Source organism: Myotis yumanensis, unplaced genomic scaffold (assembly GCF_028538775.1).
Source record: "Myotis yumanensis isolate MYYU_CA2020_CCGP unplaced genomic scaffold, mMyoYum1.0.hap1 SCAF_14, whole genome shotgun sequence".
Taxonomy (NCBI): Eukaryota; Metazoa; Chordata; class Mammalia; order Chiroptera; family Vespertilionidae; genus Myotis; species Myotis yumanensis.
In genome coordinates this window covers 41210131-41227326 of record NW_027223765.1, presented here as the reverse complement: position 1 = coordinate 41227326, position 17196 = coordinate 41210131, and the positions used below count along the sequence as shown (strand labels likewise).

The 17196-nt window shown below is 45.8% G+C and overlaps 1 non-coding gene across 1 annotated transcript; it reads left to right on the top strand.

The window, feature by feature from the left end:
• Nucleotides 1-10991: 10991 nt before the first annotated feature.
• On the top strand, nucleotides 10992-11126 carry LOC138992855 (small nucleolar RNA SNORA8). The gene has a single exon (XR_011468181.1). It is a non-coding gene; the product is annotated as a small nucleolar RNA SNORA8 (small nucleolar RNA).
• The last annotated feature ends 6070 nt before the right edge of the window (nucleotides 11127-17196 follow it).

The following is a 17196-nucleotide window of genomic DNA, read 5'->3' as shown; positions in this document are numbered from 1 at the left end:
ATATATTTTATTGATTTTTCACAGAGAGGAAAGGAGAGAGATAGAGAGTTAGAAACATCGATGAGAGAGAAACATTGATCAGCTGCCTCCTGCACACCCCCTACTGGAGATGTGCCCACAACCAAGGTACATGCCCTTGACCGGAATCGAACCTGGGACCTTTCAGTCCGCAGGCCGACGCTCTATCCACTGAGCCAAACCAGTTTTGGCCTCATTGCTGTTTTAATTTGCACTTCCCTGAGGACATATGATGTGGAGCATCTTCCCAAGTCCTTACTGGCCTTCTACATATCTTCTTTGGTTAAGTGTCCTGTAACCGCCTTGCTGCTGCCCAAGAGAAGCTGGCCTGCCAGGACTGCTGTGTGAAGCCTGCAGATGACGATGCTGCTCCCTAAAGAAAATCCAAGGGTTTGGGAGAAATGGATCTTGGAGGACATCATTGTACTATCTGGACCAATAGTGACCTGACATCTGGTCTTCTGGACTTCTCAGGATTATGGACTCTTGCTCTCTTAGAGTTCAACCAATTTGCATTGAGTTTTAAGTCCCAAATTATGTGACTTTGTTATTCATTCATTCATTCATTCATTCATTCTGGATTTGGCTGAGAATGGAACTATGAAAATTCATATGAATCTGAAAATGGGCCAAGAAAAACTCAGTACTTAAAATGCTTATTGAAATGTGCATATAATTTTCTACCTTTTGAAGGCCACTTTTCTTCTCTGACAATTACAAACGCTTCCAAACTGAGCCTGACTCTAATGGCACAATCACTCCTACAATGATAATTGCACCTCAGCATTCAGGAAGAATTCACACTATAGACCACTGCTGACTGTCAAAGAAACCATCACATAATTTACAGGTATGGCATTTATTGGTACATCCTGTATTGCAATACATATTCATTATGTAAGTTAAAATTATAATCATTTGTTCTAATACAACACATTTTCAGAAGTCATATAAAAAACAGGTAATAGTGTAACCCTGAGACCTTTCACTAACTGCTTAGTGTTTTGGCTGAATTATAATTCACTCTCTCCATGGCTCCAATCTCCATGGGCATTCATTCATTCACTTGTTCTGAAATTGAGTGGATAAGGATTGATGACTTAGAAAATTGATTGCAAAATGAACCTATGATATTGAGCACGCCACTGAATCCAGAGCTGCTTTTGTTTTATTTTTATCCAGTCCTTCCTCATCTTTGCTGCCTATATGCTGCCTGTATAAGTCAAAATTCTTCTGGTGACAAGTGACCAAAAAAAAAAAAAAAAGCCCAACCCCAAATGACTTAATGAAAAGAGGGAGAGAATTTATTGGCTCAGGCAACTGGAATATCCTGGGGCAAATCCAGTGTGACTGAACCCTGGGACAGATCATCCCAATCTTTCTCTCCCTGTCACTTGGCTCTGCCTTCTTCTTTGGCCACTCTCTCCTCGTGTGGTAGACCTCGCCAGCTTGCACTCTAATCACAGCTCCAAATCTAGCATAAAAGAACCTTCCCAAAAGCTCTGCTTGGCTCAAAGGCCCATTTCTAAACTAGTCTCTGTGGCTGGGGGGATGCAAAGTTCTGAATGGCCAGATCTGTATTACTTTCTAGTATATATATCCTCTGGAGTATATGGAGAGAGAATGATGCTGTTTCCATCGGAAAAAGGAATGGACACTGGGTGGCTGCATTAGTTGGAGTAATTAGCATTAGCTGCTATAACAAGCAATCCCAAATACCTGTGGCTTAACAATATGTTGTATTTTTTACTCATGCAAAGTCTAATGCAGAGATGTTCTGGTTGGACAGCTCCCTTGGCAGCTCTGCCCCAAGCACTGACTCAGAAATGCAGGCTTTTTTCCATCTCGGAATGCTGCTGTCCCTATCATATAGTCTCCAAGTTTGCTGTGGAAGGAACAGAGTGAGCTGGACAAAGCATAACTGCTCTCAGCTGCCTTGGCCTCAAAATGACACATCAATCTGCCCTTGCATTCACTGGGGAGAACTTAGTCACATGGCCCCACACAGATGCAAGGGGGCTGGGAAATACAATTTAGCTGCACGCCTAGAAAGAGATTTGGTGGCCACCTGGCCAGTCTGTGATACAAAGGCAAACCCAACCCTCTCTAACACACAGCCAGAACTGCCCATTGGCTCCCCTCTGCTCAGACATACATTAAGCCAGGGCCAGCAGGGTCTTGAGAAGTTATCTGGTTGTACCGCCTACTTGGACAGATGGAGGAAGCAAGAAAGAGAGGGCTTTTTCCCACTGATGTAGTGAATACGGATGTTATTAAATGTCTCAGAAAGGAATGAAGAGGAATTCCTCCCTCCCCAGGTGCCAGAAGCACCTTCCTGTCCTGCCCCCGCCATAGCTGCCAACTTACTGAAGTCTGTTCTTATCAAGCATGGAAGCATGGAAATGTGGCTGGTTACAGTCAGATGGACCTGACTTCAAACCCTAGTTCATTTGTTTCTAGTTTGGGGAAGCAATTAAGCTCTCTGAGCTGCAGTGTACTCGTCGGTCCAGTTTACTTGCCAGTCCAGTCTAGAGATAACATCTAAAAAGAATTAGATTCCTGTTTTCTTCTCATTATTTTTTACTATAACACCAGTGATACCTAGAGTTTTCTAGGAGTCACTGATATTAGTCATCTGAGGGTCCCTAGAGCATAATATATTTTCCCAACATTCTGTGGCTAGGGCACTAAAACTAACTATACATCCAGTGAAAACTGTACAAGCTCTGAGAACAAGAGAAACTATGCCTTCTTAGAGGTAAATTCACTTTCATGCAGTGAATATTTTACTCCCAAAATGTACTTTGCTGACTCAATCATCGCAGTCCTACAACTTGGCTAACTAAGCTGGAAATGGAGAAATGGAGATGGACTAGCTCCTCTCCGGGACCTGAATGAGGATAACAATCTCTTCCTGGGAGGAAGTGGCTCTTCGGAAGTGACTGAGTTCTGAGTGCTTTACAAGCCCATGCCTGGGAGACTGCCACCTAACAGGAGACCCCAGCTTCTCCATTTGAACATGTAAGACCCCAATCCACATTCCTGGGTTGTAAACACCATCCCCAAAGCTTTAAACAAACTGTCTAACTCCAAGTGTCCACATCCTTTTAAAGGAAACTAAGCAATTTGCAAAAACAAAGCTTTGACCAGTCCAACTATGGCCAGACCAAGAGACTAGCTTGGTTTCCTATACCCCAAATAGCCACCCCAGTGCTCCTCATGACAGAAGGTTCCCCATCCTCAGATTGCCCCCCAACCTCAAGATTTTTTTCCTTCCTTAAGTCTTCAAAACTTATCTATTGAATGGCTCATTCTTTCAGATCTTTGCTCACCACTCAGTCAGCCAACCAACCTAATAATGTAATTCATGGTTGCATCAACATATATTCCTTTAAGCAGGGGTCTCTTTGAGACAAACTACCTGCCTCAACACACACAAAGGAAGTACAACTAAAAATTCTGGCAGATTAAGTTTGGTTGAGAAAATATTTCTCTGACCTCGAAATTCTATCAGCTTAGATTTGGCTAAAAGTACACCATTCCATGAAAGTCAGCCTCAGCTCTTGAGGCAGGTATGATTCTGCAAGGAATGCAGCTATAGATACCATCTAAGTTTCCATTCCATTACATTAAGCTTCTGGGTAGGGGGCGTCATTACTGTAATCATTTCATCATTTTGTGCCTTTGCTTGCCAGGGTATAGGAAAGGTCATTATAAAGTTTCTTTTATTTCATTAGAAAATTTCCGGAAGGAAATCTCCACTTTTTCAACCCACGCTTTTAGAAACATTATGGTTTTGTCTTCCTAATACAAGCTTTTTTTAGGAATTTCTTTTTTCTCTCCTGTTTCCTTTAGCTGACCTTCAGAGACTGGCCCATAAAAGTGTGCCTGAAGCGCAGCAAGCCAAAACTGAAGAGATACACACAGTCATTTCACCTTTGGTTACTCTAATACTTTTAACTCCTGCTTTTAAAAGTTACATAGCGGTGTTACCACAATCGAGGTTTTTGTTCAAGATCCTGTCTATATAGACTATAATTCAGGGCTTACTGAGAAAACAATTACGCAACACACCCCAGAGGAGTTTACCACCTTCCCAAAGCCCCAAATCCTAGTGATTTGCACCCCGAAATAGATCAGCACACATACCTCACTGCTGCCTAATTTGAGTTCCAGTCACACCTGGATCTTACTTGCATTTCATAGACACTTGAGTATTGGGGACATTTCTTAGAAGCAGATCTGCTTAAACTTCTATTGGGCTGGACAGAGAGAAGGCAACAACGTGGCTAGAGCTGAGGCTGCCAATTTTGAGGACTGATCTCTAAATAGCAAAGGCCCTTGTTTTGTCCAGGTTAGGAGGCATGGGCTCAGTCTTTGTTCAAACCTCTGCCTGCTTCTGCCATGAGACAGCTCACACACTGGAGAGAGCCCTGGCTGAGGAGTCAAGAAACCTTGGACTTTGCCAAGAACCAGACGTGCTTGCAAAATGTGGTGGGAAGGGAGGTTTTCCCTTCCAAGAAACAGGGAAGAGGTATGAGTCCTCTCCCTAGAAAAATAAACAGAGAACCAAAATGTTACCTAGAATTGATGGCCCAGGAGTATCAGCCTACAGACTCCCCAGCTAGGCACCCTCAAACCTTCTTTGTCCTAGTAAAATGACAACAAAATTAATCGTTGATTCTCCTTTGCAAAGCCCTGATGGTCATGCTTAAGTCTTCTCTTTCTCTCACCTTCACCCCCACCCCCACATTTCATCCACCATGATTTCCTGTATTGCTAACAACACAAGATAGACCCCATGGGTCCACTTCTCTCCACCTCTCCCACCTCCACCCTATCCGAGCGTCTCTCTCCAAGTCACCTCTCACTCAGGCCTCCTACGACCCATCCTCATGGACCGCTGGGGAGGGCTCCTTCACACCTGGGGCTTCTCTGCCCATCAGTTTCCCAAGGCCTTGAGCGATGAAGCCCCAGCTGGATCTCCGATGGACACCCCCCACACACTCCTCTGCCCCCCGCCGCACCCTCCTGCTTTCTGTTCCTGTATTTGCCAAACTTGTCCGTCCCTATTTCCATGTCTCCTCTACCTGCACATTCTGCTACCTGCACATTCTGTCCCAGAGCTTCACATGACGTTAAGGTCTCAGCTCAGATGTCCCTCCTCAGAGAAACCCATCCTCAGAGAGGTGCTTCCCCGCCCTCCTGTCCTGGCATCTCTGTGGCATGTGTCATGGACTGGAATGACTGTGTATGGCTTCCTATTTGTGTATGATTTTCCTGTTCACTGTTGGTCTCTCTTTCTTCCCTTCCCACCTCTGTCACTAAAATACAAGTCCTGCCAGAGGAAGCTCCTTGCCCGTCTTGTTTATCCTAAATCTCTACCATGGTGGTTGCTTACTAAGTATTTGTTGAATTCATTAACTAAAATAATAGTGAAGTCATTCTGTTGACATTGTATTATAAACTAGCAGACTGGCTCCTGTTTTTAAAATATTGTCATTGATACTCATGAAGACCTCATGGGATGACATTAATTGAGCCCCTGGAATGTATTTCTCCAGGTTAAATTACTCTCCTCCTCCGAGCCTTCTAACCAGTCTTACTCTCGGGCTCTGGACCGCTCTGCAGGACCTTCCCCGGAGGCTCTCCAATTTCTCCTCATCCTCCTGAGAAGCCCATAACCTTGTTCTTAGCAGGATCCACTGTGAACCTACGGAGGAGGTAGGGCAGGAATTCCACATGGCCGAGGACTCAAGAGCTTGGGTTTTCTAAGCAGGCCTGGCTTCAGATCCAGCCCTTTCTGGCTAGGTGACCTTGAGGGAGGCCCTCTCTCAGCCGTGGTTTCCTTCTCTATACAAGGAGATGACAAAAATATCCCAGAGGGTTGTCTGTGGTGATGCTTCAAGGAGCTTCCTTCCTCCTACAAAGCACTCAGCACAGGGCCTAGTGCACACTGAAACCTCTGTAAATAAAGACGAGTATTACCAATAATGAAGTCAAAACTATGGCCACTTGAAATACGCAGGAGAGCCGGGGAAGGGGACTGAGCTGCATGCAGAAGTCACATTATATGATTTGGGATTTTGTAGGGAAAAAAGACACATGAGGGAAAAGGTTATTTATTAAAACTGAATAAAGCAAAGGGGAAATGAAAGAATGCCTATCTCCTGTGCCTGGAGTGGCATGAATGACACAGACAGCAGCAATCATAGGGTGCACGGTAAAAGACCAAGCCAAACAGGAAATGGAAGCAAGTGTAGGGGGCAGAAGGCGAAGCTGCTAGAAAGGAAAGAACACCTCATTTTATTGGTGGAAGAGGAGCTAATGCAGGGATGTCCACCAAGGTTTCACACACCTGCCTTTTCACATGCAGGGAGTTCTTCAGTGGTTCAAGGAATGGCAGGGGCCTGGCTGTGTTCCTTTTAGTGGCCCCAGGACCTCCGTGGAGACTCTCAGGAGCCATCCTTGCTAATGGAAGGCCTCGGAGGCCCATTTGGCTGTGAGAGTCCTTGAGGATTCACAAGCATCAAGCTCAGAAAGACTGTTTGGAAGAAGCTTATATTGAGAGTGCACACTTCCACGGTGACAGATGACATGACACAACTGGGCCCACCCTGGAGTCCTCCAGAAAAGATGCACTTCAAACGAAGGTGGGCATGCCTCCAAAGTCCTAGAGATCAAGGTCCATCAGTCCACCCACCCAATGGAATACTAAGCAGCCACAAAAAAGATGACTCAGATCCCTACACCAAGTTGGCTAAATGCAAGGTCTAGTGACCAAAGCAAGATGTAAAACTCCCACCCTACCGGGTTTGGCTCAGTGGATAGAGCATCAGCCTGTGGGCTGAAGGGTCCCGGGTTCGATTCCGGTCAAGGGCACATGCCCCAGTTGCAGGCTCGATCCCCAGTGTAGAGCATGCAGGAGGCAGTCAAACAATGATTCTTTCTCATCATCGATGTTCCTATCTCTCTCTCCCTCTCCCTTCCTCTCTCAATTCAATAAAAATTTTAAAAAGATGTAAAACTCCCTACCTTTCCTCCTCCTCTCCACTCTGCACACGAATGGAAGAGATCTGCAGCTAACACCTCCCATCTCTCACTCCATCCCCCAGAGAGCTAGTCACCATGTTTCCTAGAGGGCAGAGAAGTGGGGAAATGCCCAAGGCCTCCTAGATCTTGAATTGTCTGCTGCCAGGTGTGGCAGGTACTCGTGCCACCTCTCAGGCCCTTTTCTGGACTTCTGTCCCAGGTGGGAAACCAGCAGAATGGGGGCAAAGAAAGATGAGCAGATCCATGCTTCCCTCTCTCTGGTCCAAAGCCTCCTCCTGCATCCGGGAGTGGGGATCAGGCAACCCCTGCCCTGAGCTGTGAGCCTGGCTGTCTCCATTTCCAGTTGCCATTTTGGCCTTACCCTAAGCCAACTGCTCCAATTCAGGCATTACCAGAGAGCTGTAAACAAATGTAAGTTAAAGTACTGTGGCAGACAGACTATAGGATTGACCCTCAATGATCCCTGGCTCCTGGCAGTTGAGCACATGTGTAATCTTCTCCCATTGAATGTAGGGCAAGATTGCACGGCCAGACACAGCCAAGCCTCAGCTTCTCTGCGCCTTTGGCCACGTGGTCTCTCTGCATCTCTGCTTTAGTCTCCTCTGAGCCCCTGGTAGGAGGTGGTGACCATGCTGTTTGCATACTAAACATCCAACAGAAAGTGATTAGCTACTCCGCGTCCCAATTCCAAATTTCCTGAGGAAAGAATCTGAGTGGACAGATGAACACTCATGTTCTCCTGGGGAGAGGGAAGCAGTGTCCCCTAATATAAACTGAACCATTAGGACTAACCCAGGAAGGGGCAGGACAGGTTGCAAAGATGAGAGGGGATGGGCATGCCCAAAAGGTGTCTATTCCAAGTCCATTCCTTCTTTTTATTAAGAGATAGCAAGGAAATCTACAACAATGTCCAAGAAACTTTTAGAGACTTTAGTCAAGAGATTGTGTTTACCACAAACCCTGGAAATCACTAGAAATCTCTCATTTGGGGAGAAATTTAGTTATTTTAGTTAGATGTACTCATCATTTCTCCTTGATACCCTGATCCATATGGGGTTGCTGCTATCCTACTGGGCATAAAATAAAAGGTAAAAGGGTGGCTCTGCCCAGTGATACTCTGCCTCAATCTAGCAAGATTCATGGAGCCATGGGATTTGGTACTTACCATGCCAGTCAGTGGACCAGGGTGCATGATAGCCATAACCTAACTCAGGGAAGAGAATGTGTCCTCCCTGCTCAAAGTAATGGCTACAAAGTACAGGCCCAAGTCCAAGGCAAACTCTATATCTCATACACTGATGCTAAAGATGAAACAGACCGTTCAACTTCAATTATACCTTACTTAGTAGAAACATTATCTCCAATTAGCATAATTATCTAATGAACATTCAAAGGGGAAAAAACTAATTACTAGAATCATAGGTTCTCTGGGTTGGAAGGAAACTCATGGGTCAGTATAAATGCCTGTCCCCTCCCCGTAGCTAACCTCCACGGGTACCAGGTTCCCCTTTACCACGTCCCTACCAGGTAGATGCCAATTCTGCTTCACAACTCCATTGAAGAGCACTTTCAATTTCTGGAAAACACATCCGGTTTTATGAGATAATCACATTTTTATCACCAAACTACTGCTAGCTAAGCTTTCTGTAAGTTATAATGGAAATATGTTTTAACCAACAACAGCTCACCAGAGCTTCAGACCTCTAGGATCCCTCAGCTGAGATTCATATAACATTTCATATCCCCACCTCAGCCCCACCGTCCTGGCCTCTCTCCTTACTACAATCCCTATTTGTAAAGTGTGGCGAAGAAAACAACCCACGCCCTCGCTGAAGGCTACTCACAACAGAGCTGTTTCCTCTTCACTCTACCCCCGCTACCCCCAATTTCACTTTCTTGGCAGCTTTATCTCACCTTGGGGTTGCTGTGACAACTCATGAATCTTTCCCAGATCCTTGGCCTGAGTCTCTTACCTGCCATCCTTGAGCAATGTGTCACTCGTAGCCAAGCGCTAGACTTTGCATTGGTCTCTGCCATGGGCCAGGTTGCTTCCTAGTCTGTCAACATTGCTTTGGCTCATTATTCTTTCATCCAGTCTATTAGCTCCCTCACAGCCCCATGGCAGCCTGGAAATGTGATCAGCATGCTATCAATGTACTCACCCACACAGCTCTGAGAACAACAACAAAAAACACAATAAGACAGCAACCAGAGACTAAATGCAAACACAATGCTAACGGTCGGTCTGACAATGATAACAGCCCTGTCAGTGTCTCCAAAAATACACCAACTTGATGCCCATTTGGACTGAACTCTTTCTAGCATTAGTGCCAGCAGGAGAAAAAGGCAGGATGCATCCCCCAGGAGCTAAAATTGCTGAAGAAGGAATGGTGACAGGAGGTCAGCATATCCCGTGGGTCATTATTATGGCAGTTGTCAGTCTCCCCATTCAGGGTGTCCTACAATTGCAGCTTGTTAGGTCATGTGCAGCACAACACAAGTTGAAAAGAAGTCCTGGAGAGTTAAGAGCCTTGCTCTGAAAAGACTGTGTTTTATAGGATGCAGGCATCTGTTTCATAACAATAGAACATAGTCATGATTTATAAAGCAAAGCAAAGATATATTGTGTGCCATCCTAATAATATATGTTTTCATTCTAGACATAATAAGCAGATATGAAGTAAGGAGTTCTCTGTAATACCAAGAATGAGGAGGGGATAATGAGAGAGAGAAAAAATAACAGGGAAAAGACAAATAAATTCTGGAAAAGCAACCAGAATAACTGCCTTTGCATTTCCCAAGATCTGATTTTTTCATCTTGCCCACCACATTCAACTTCATGTCTAACACCCGCACTGCCGCTGTTACTGCCATTACCACCAACCCCTTCACTGCCACTACTACCAACAACACCATTATGGGCCCTACCATCATCAACACTATCACTTCCTTACCACCATCCCCATGAATGAAATGTTTGGTCTTCCCTGAGCACTGCTCCAGGTTCTCTATAGACAAGGAGAATTCTAATGTTAACTTTTAACACCACTTGGGCCTAAAATCAAAATAAAATTTTATTATTCTTAGATACAACTGGAAAGTTAAATTATAAAATGATAATAAAATTGAGTGTAGCTGAGGGCGTAACAAGGCAGGGGTTTTGGTGAACTGGCTGCCATTACTAAATGCGTTCCAGCACGAGGGACACAGGTGTGCGAGGCCAGGTGCTGAGGTACTTCTAGCCGCTCCTCTCAGGCTAAGGCTCTGACTACACAGGTAGGCTTGGTCAACTGCTGTCATTCTCTCGCTTGTAAAATTGGGAAGCTGGACTTGGTGGGAAGAGGACCTGGGGACAATGCCCCCTCTGCCCCAAACCAGCTGAACACCCTTAGACCAGCCACTGCTCTGTGGTCTCAATGTCCTGCTCCACTAATGGGAGGGAATGAGGTCTCTGGGTCCCCTCCAGCACCAACGCCCCTGCCTCAGTGAAAGGCCAAACTCCTCTTTCCTTCCTCCTCTGGGCATCGATGCCAAAGTGTAACCCAATGGTTTTGGTCAGAAAGCCCTCTACTGCTTAAATTATGGAAACCAAGTGGGAAAAAAAACACACCAAATTCTGCTTTAAGTGGTGACCTTCCTTACTCATGTTCATAGGGGGAAATTATTTTCTAAGCAAGGCTGGTTAGGTCTTCAGTGCCTTTCACATGGGACACTATGACTTCACAAAGCCTTTACCTGAAGAACTAGTTCTACATGAAGTTGACTATCAATGGGCTCAAGTTCCTGAAATTCCTGAGTCACCATGGACTGTTGGAGAGATGTGGCCTTCCCACCCCCAGCTCCCAGCAGAGTGGAATTAAGCCAGGATGGAGAACAAGCTGGGACTTAGTGTCCAAGGCTGCAGAAATGAAAATCCCCTTGGAGATGTTCTCCTGTGTTCAGCAATTTATTCCTGCTGGGTGTTCAAAGGACAGTGCGATTTAAATGCAGTATCTGGCATCGTTGGTTTTCTTGGCTCTGTGCATGTTAAACCTGATATTATTATTGGCACACTAGAGGCCCGGGGCACAAATTCGTGTACAGATGGGGTCCCTCAGCCTGGCCGGCAATCAAGGCCTATGAGGTGGCGGGGTGGGGGGGGGGGGGGGGGGGGGAGGAGGTCAGCAAGCCATAGGGAGGGACCCTGGGAGGTTGGCCAGCCAGTGGAGTTGGGGGGCGGGAGGAGGGGCTGCGAGGGGTTGACCGGCTGGGAGGAGGGGCCTCAGGAGGTTGGCTGTGGGAGCGCTCTGACCACCAGGCAGCAGCTCCTACTTGAGCATCTGCCCCCTGGTGGTCAGTGCACATCATAGCGACTGGTCGACAGCTCGTAACTGTCACTTAGGCTTTTATATATATAGATTATTTTAAAGAGAGAGAAAGAGACAGAGACAGAGATGCTCTCACCCCTCCTCTTTCCTTTCTCTCCATTAACCTGATTCTCTACCAAGTTATTCTTAGGATCTTGGGAGACTGCAAAATGTGATCCTTATTCATTGTCCATTGAACATTTACAGACACTGTTCTGAGCACTTTCCATGTATTAAAGTCACAAAGCACAGGGTACATAGGGATTGTTATTGTCCCTGTCTGTGTTTGGGGAGACTGAGGCCCAGCGAGGTCAGGGAGTCAAAGTCTGAGCTCCACAAACACAGTGGTCCACAGCCCTGGCCAGTCCCTACCCTTGAGAAGCCGATGTCTGAAGTGCACGGCCAGAAAGTGAACAACAGAGCAAATGAGATACTTTCTGCAACAAATAAAAGCAGCGAAAAGAAGAAAGGGAGGAGATTAGTCCCCCTTGTCCAAGGTCACACAGCGCCTAATAGGTGTGAGGCTGGGCCTGGAACCCAGCTCTCTGACTCTGGGCTGACCTCTGGGCACCCATGTTGTTTTTCTCCTCAAAGAGACTTATCTGTCATTCCAACATGGCTCTTTGGGGGAATTAAAGTGAATTATCACTTTAATTCACTTATGTAATTACTATACACTTTATGTATTACTATCCTATATAATAAAAGGGTAATATGCAAATTGACCCTAATAGCATAACAAACTGGGAATGACTGGTCACTATGACACATACTGACCACCAGGGGCTAGACGCTCAATGCAGGAGCTGTCCCCTGGTGGTCAGCGTGGTCCCACAGGGGGAGCTCTGCTCAGCCACAAGCCAGGCTGATGGCTGCCAGTACAGCAGTGGTGGTGGGAGCCTCTCCTGCCTCCTCCACAGCACTAAGGATGTCTGACTGCAGCTTAGGCCTGGTCCCCGCTGGCAAGTGGACATCCCCCGAGGGCTCCTGGGCTGCCAGAGGGATGTCTGACTGCCAGCTTAGGCACAATCCCCCAGGGAGCAGGCCTAAGCCAGCAGGTGGTCATTCACCAAGGGGTCCCAGACTGCAAGAGGGCACAGGTTGGGCTGATGGACCCCCTCCCCGAGTGCACAAATTTTTGTGCACCAGGCCTCTAGTATGTAATAACTGGATGAATGAGAATCCTCTTAGCTACATACATGCTTAAGCTCTGCAGGCAAAGGGGTGGGATTTCTAGTTCAAAGGTTTCACAAAGATCACCCTCAAAAGGAAAAAAAAAGTATCCAAAATACAGATCCTTGTTCTTATGAAATTATTCCCAGAAAGATAAAACCTACGTAAACTTCTACCAGCGTCGCAACCACCCAGTGCTAATCATTGATATAAATCTTTGACAATTCGGTGGCAGGAAGATGGCATCTTGCTGACTTCCTTTGCATTTTTTAAATTATTAATATAGTTTTTCTTAATCCTTATCTTAAACTTGTCTCTGACTTTAAGAGAAAATTTTGTAAACTCAGCCTGTAGAGCATTCATAAAAGGGATAAGCACCACATATTTCTAACTTAATTACTACACCATTAAAACGAGATCCACACAATGCCTCCGGAAATGGGCTTTTGTCTGAGAGACAGAGAAGAGTGTGTGTGGTTTCCTTTCCAAATCAGACAGCTGAACACTCGGCCAAGTTGTGTCCCAGAGCACAGACTATCCCGTGTGCCACCCACCCCGGGTGAAGACCTCCCAGGAGTGCCCATGCCCATGCCCGGGGCACTGTAAGGCTTTTGAGAAGAAACAAGGAACAGGTCTCCAGTTTGTATAACGGCTAATTTAAGATGTAGTAGCACAATAACACTTTTCACTTGAATAGCCTTTAAGCTTCACTTTGAAAACAGCAGTAGCCATCTTGAGACATGTTTATGGTGAGTTCTCAGCACTCCACCAGTGGGGGTACAAAGCAAAATTCTAAAATAACTACTTATAAAGCTTAAATGAATTTAATTAGGCTGCTAAAAATGAAAAAATGCTAAATTATAAACCACCATAGACATGATTAATTACATTTGCATTATGCACAAAGCACCGGAATGAAACCACCCCCCAGCTTGCTCCTCCCAGAGGTATGTGTTGTTGCCAAGAAGACAGCTCCCAGAGGAGGCAAACCTAGAGCCAGTGTCTGCAATCAAAGCAGGGAGGGTTTGATCAGAAAGGTCCCCTGTGGCCTCTGTGGCCTTGTGACCACTGAGTGGCCCTCCTTCCTGGACCAGTCCCTGAAATCCCTCCCTGCAGGCTTCCTGAGTCAGATTCCAAGATTTCCCACACACCAGGACCAGCCCTTCATCATTCCTTCCCAGCCCCTCTGGAACCCCCACACACCACTGTTTTTGATCTGTGCTGCCCAGCAGTCACTGTAGCAGGTGCTCACTAAGTAAGTGCTGAATGAGTGAATAGACAGAGATGAGAATGACAGACAAGAAGTTCATGACCCATGACGTGGGAAAGAGCAGATTATCAAACGGTGTGGAGAGAGGACAAACCTATCTTAAACTTTATAAAAAGGTAATGAAAAGGAACAAATTCTAAAAAGATACTCTCACCTATCAGCATTCAACGGTGATAAGCAGAGGGCAGATGCAGACCAGGCCTCTTTCCTTTTATTGGGGAATAAACATTTCACTAGAAATTCCCTGGCAGCCTTCTCCTGAGTTGGTGCTATGGACGCCCACAACTGAACGCAAACTGGGACAGTGAGGGCAGGGCTTGTTCAGCCTCTATCAGTGGAAGTGGGCAAGGAAGAAGGGAGTTAGGAATAGTCAACAATGTTGGCCCCATATCTTCTCGGTCATTTGTTCAACAGATATTTATTGAGTATCTGCTATGTGCCAGGCATTGTCTGGGTGATGGGCTATAACAGTGACTAACAGACAAAATTCTAGGCCTCATGCAGCTTATGTTCTAACAGAGATCCAAACAATAAATGTAATTAAAAAAATAAATCGTATAGGAGGTTAAATAATATAATGGAGGGGAAGCATGTGAGGAGGGCCAGTGGGTGGGATTGTGAGCCTACACAGAGAGGGAAGCCTCACCATAAACATGCAGACTAAGGAGCTCACCAGGAGGGCACCTGGGAAGAGCTTCGCCAGCAGAGAGATAACAGGGCAACAGCTGGACCATGCTGGCACACCTTGGGCACAGCGAGGAGGCCAGTGTGACTGTGCAGATGACAACACTGGAGGCCAGTTCACCTGGGGCCCCGTAGTGTGATATGAGTCGTCAGGATGTGGGTCCGAGGAAATTGGAGCTCCTTGGGAGGATTTGGAGCAAAAGAGTGATAGAATCCAAGTTACACTTTTTAAATGGTTTGATTGAGATATATAATTTACATACAATAAAATTCACCCACTTAATGTATGCAAATCAATGATTGTTGGTATATTAAGAGGGTAGTGCAACCATCGTCACTATCTAACTTGAAAACATTGTCAGGCCTCCCCCAAAAGTGCATGCCCATTAGCAGTCACTCCCTCCCTCTCCCTCCAGCCCTGATCTCCTTTCTGTCTCTACGTGTTTGGCTCTTCTGGACATTTTACATAATGGCAATCATACAATGTGCGGCCTTTTGTGACTGGCTTCCTTCACTTAGCATAGTTTCAAGGTTCATCTATGTTGTATCAGTTCTACATTTCTGTTTATTGTCAAAAAATATTCCATTGTATGAACATACCACATTTTCTCTATCTGCTCATAATGAGGAAGCCAGTTGATGGAGACTTGGGTTGTTTCCACTTTTTGGCCATAATAAATAAAGCTACTATAAACATGCGTGTGCAAGATTTTGTGTGGACGTATGTTTTCGGTTCGTTCTGGGGAACTGCCAAACTGTTTTCCAGGGCGGCTGTAACCATTCTGAATTTCCATGGCAGTGTATGAGGGTTCCATTTTCTCCACATACTCACCAATGCTTGCTGCTGCCTTTTTTTATTTTTAATTATAGTCATCTTAGTGGGTGTAAAATGGTATCTCATTGTAGTTTCGATTTGCATTTCTCTAATTATTAATAATGCTCAGCATCTTTTCATGTGCTTATTAGCCATTTGTATATCTTCTTTGAAGAAATGTCTATTCAAATCCTTGCCCATTTAAAAAATTGGGTTATTTGTCTTTTTATGTCTTGCGTTTTAAAAGGCTTATTCTAACTGCTGTGTTGAGATACTGTGTACAAAAAGGACGCATTAATTTTGAAAAAGAAAAATTTGTTAAACATCTAAAAAATACTGGAATCAAAGGAGCTGCATCCAAGTTTTGGTCCTCACAGTCCATCCTTGACCAGGTGTGGGTTCTTGACCAGGTGTAGGGCCCAGAAAACCACATCCTCTCTGAGCCTCAGTTCTAATCTATAAAATAGAAATGCTGGGCCCTAATTAGGACTTAGCACTGAGGGCAAGCTCATAGTGAGGAAACCAGGAGGCCGGGCCTTGCACATCATAGCACACAGTTTCAGTCCTGCGCATAGCAGAGAGAGATGGCTGCATTGTCTGAAGTCCTGAGAGCCTCAGACACATCTGATGATACTGTGGGAACTGCATTCTGCCCACTGAGTGCCTGAGACCGGATCTAAGAAGAGGCATGGAAATGGGGGGGATGTGGTTTGACCATTTCTAGGTAATATTGTTCTGGAATTGATGGTGAGTCTGGGCTCACCATTCCCAACAAAGGATCATAAGATATGAGGAAATGAACTAAGGGGGTCCGTGCATGAAAAATGACTGTAGAATATTCATAAGGAAATACACTGTAATAGTCAGGGAAAGCTGCTGTAACCAAGGGCGCAACAATACCGTGGCCTGTAGAAGAAGGAATTTTACTTCCCTCTCACATGACAGGGTCAAGATGCCTAGTGCAGGAGGTGGGCACCTCTCCATCCATTCACACTCCCACCTCCGACGCTGTCACCGCAGCATGGCTGATGCTGGGTGGACGGAAAGACATACAGGTTCCAGCCAGCAGGAAGGTTAGAGTGCGGAGGGCTCACTTCCGCTGCCACCCAGGCCCATGGCTGGTCCACATCGCTCCACTCAGGTTCCACGGCCAACAACCATGTCACCTGTTCACATCTAACTGCGGGTAGGACAGCCAAGGCCTGGCTGTGACTCTACTTCTATGGAAAAAGAGAGAATGGCTTCTGCCTCTGTCACATTCAACACACGGCTCAGGTGGCTCTGACTGTGAAGAGGGCTTTCCTTCTTTGCATAGGTATCTGGATTTTTCTAAAATCTTCATATTGCCCCCAGGTAATGTACAAAATAAGGCATATGGTTCTAATCTCGGGTTCTAGAGTCAAACTGTCAAGATGCAAGTCAGCCTTACAAACTGGGTAACCTTGGACCAGTGACTTCCCCTCCGTTTCCCTCAACCGTATCCTGGGAAGAGTAGAGAACCCACCTCGTGGCAGTTGTGAAAACTGAAAGACTGAAGATCTGGCTACAACATGCTCAGCCACAGTCACCGTGGGTGGATAGTGTTGGTTATCACTAGCATTGCCATGATTACTGTGGTAATTATTAGCACCAACCACATAATACCAGCCCCTGGTTGTGTTTGGGGCAACACTCCCCATGAGCTGCTGTCTTCTTTTTCTTCTCTCTCCTTCCTCCTCCTCAGCCCCTTCAACAAATTCACATACTTATTATATACCTGCGGCTCCTCTCTCTCATCTCTTCCATTGCCCTAATGGTCATTCTCTAACTCCGCCTTCTCCTTCACCTCCCTGCAGCTG